The following is a 2004-nucleotide window of genomic DNA, read 5'->3' as shown; positions in this document are numbered from 1 at the left end:
GAGGGAAGAGAACTATGTGCAGTGCTAGATGACATGGACATGTCCAGATAATTCAAGCCTTGTGAACTCTCTGCAGAAAGTCATTTTATCATATGAAAAACGAGAAGCAATTAGAGGGGTTTAAGCATGAGGATCACATGATTCAGTGCATTTTGAAAAGATTGGTGTGAGCATGAAGAATTGATTGTAAATATGTCCACATGGATACTTGACCAGGGAGGGGCTTAAATGGCAGCCCAGGTCAGAAGCGTAGGACCTGTGACTAGGCTGATGGAGTAGAAAGCAAGAAAGCAGAAGGAATTGAGAGATCTTGAAAGGGTGAAGCAAAGAAGATGGAGAAGACAAATATAAATCCTACCTTGTAGCTTTTCTCAATGGATAAAACGTGGTGCCACATACTGAGAATCATAAACTGAAAGTGACCAAAATTGGTGGGGCTAATGATGTGATTTCATTTACCTAGGTTCATCTCTCATCCTCTGAAAATGAAATGATTCATATTATTCCCTTTGAAAGTGATCAAGCAGAGTCAGGCATGTTATTAAAAGTAGTTGCAGTGGTTAAAGGAGTAGCATGTTTGTGTTCAGTCTTTTCCACCTTTAGTTGTTCATCAATTCTGAAATTAGGATCTTTCACTCTATAAAAATATACACTAAGAAGAGACTGAAAAAAAGAGAATGGGTATGAAAAGTAGGTGCTGCTCTTTGGTCTCAGCCACAGAAGTGAGATGACGAAGGGAAGGTCTTCATTTGAGAAGCGTCGCAATAAGATGCACACGTTCTAAGGCAGCTGTATCCCTTATGGCTGTTCTAAGGCCTATCACCTTCGGAAGTCGACCTGTGGCAAATGTGGCTACCCTGCTAAGCTAAAGAGAAAGTGTAACTGGAGTGCCAAGGCTAAAAGACGCAAGACCACTGGGACTGGTCAAATGAGGCACCTAAAAATTGCATACCGCAGATTCAGGCATGAATTCCATGAAGGAACAACACCCAAACCCAAGAGAGCAGCTGTTGAGGCATCCAGTTCATCTTAAGGATTTCAGCGATTAGTCAGGCAATAACTGTTCTCGGTTAAAAAAAAAGAAAAAAAAAAAAAGTAGGTGCTGACTCACTGTTTGTCTTAAAGTAGAGAGTTAAAACCTTCACATGATTCCCTTTGATCTGATCCTTTCCGGCTGGAGGATTACACTTTTTAAAGAAACCTACAACAGTGGAACTTTACCTTGGATGTACTTATTATTAAATAGACTCAAAGCACATGTTGTTTCTGGTTTTTTGTTTGTTTGGTTGTTTTGTTTGTTTGTTTGCCTAATATGAAGTCAAGTTAAAGATACACTGGTTGGGTAAATAAAAATTTATTTTCTTTCCTCAGAACTAGAACATTGTTATTTTTTAATAGTTAATTACAAATAGCCTCTACAGAGCCTACTGAATAATACAAATGCATTGCATGACCTAACCATAGTTTTAAAGTTTTCAGTAGTGACATTTAAAAATGTAAAGAGAGTAAGACTTCTCCTTCATTCTCCCATTGGGATTTTGAGCATGCATGCGGACTCACCTGGCATGAGTTTTACTACTCCAGATCCAGTTCTTGAACCATAGTCTACTACATGGGAGTCCAGAGACATAACCATTACACCATCTGCTGGTCCCCAGACATAATTATTATAAAATTAATTAAATATTGTTATGTTCTTTTTCATATTGAGTTTTTAAAATCTAGTATATTATATGGTTAAATTTCAAATAAGGCAATATGATTAAAAATTAGATTCACAAATCTAGTTTTGTCCATGTTTACTGAAATTTTACATAGATCTTCAATAAAAAATTTAGCAAAATTTTAATATTTATTATGTTTTAAAATAACTACTGGCTTTTAAATTTAAACTTTATTTATTTATTTACTTACTTATTTATTCACTTATTTATTTATTTATTTTTGGCAGGGTCAGCTGAGGCTTTATTGGAAAATACAATTAAATTGGTTTCGGTTGTAGGC

General features: G+C 35.9%; 1 pseudogene; it reads left to right on the top strand.

The window, feature by feature from the left end:
• The first annotated feature begins 727 nt into the window (after positions 1-727).
• Positions 728-1043, top strand: LOC102472447 (60S ribosomal protein L37 pseudogene; annotated as a pseudogene).
• The last annotated feature ends 961 nt before the right edge of the window (positions 1044-2004 follow it).

This window comes from Tupaia chinensis, unplaced genomic scaffold (assembly GCF_000334495.1).
Source record: "Tupaia chinensis unplaced genomic scaffold, TupChi_1.0 Scaffold000022_1, whole genome shotgun sequence".
In the NCBI taxonomy this organism is placed as follows: domain Eukaryota; kingdom Metazoa; phylum Chordata; class Mammalia; order Scandentia; family Tupaiidae; genus Tupaia; species Tupaia belangeri.
The sequence above is the reverse complement of the archived record's forward strand: the minus strand, read 5'-3'. Positions and strand labels throughout refer to the sequence as shown.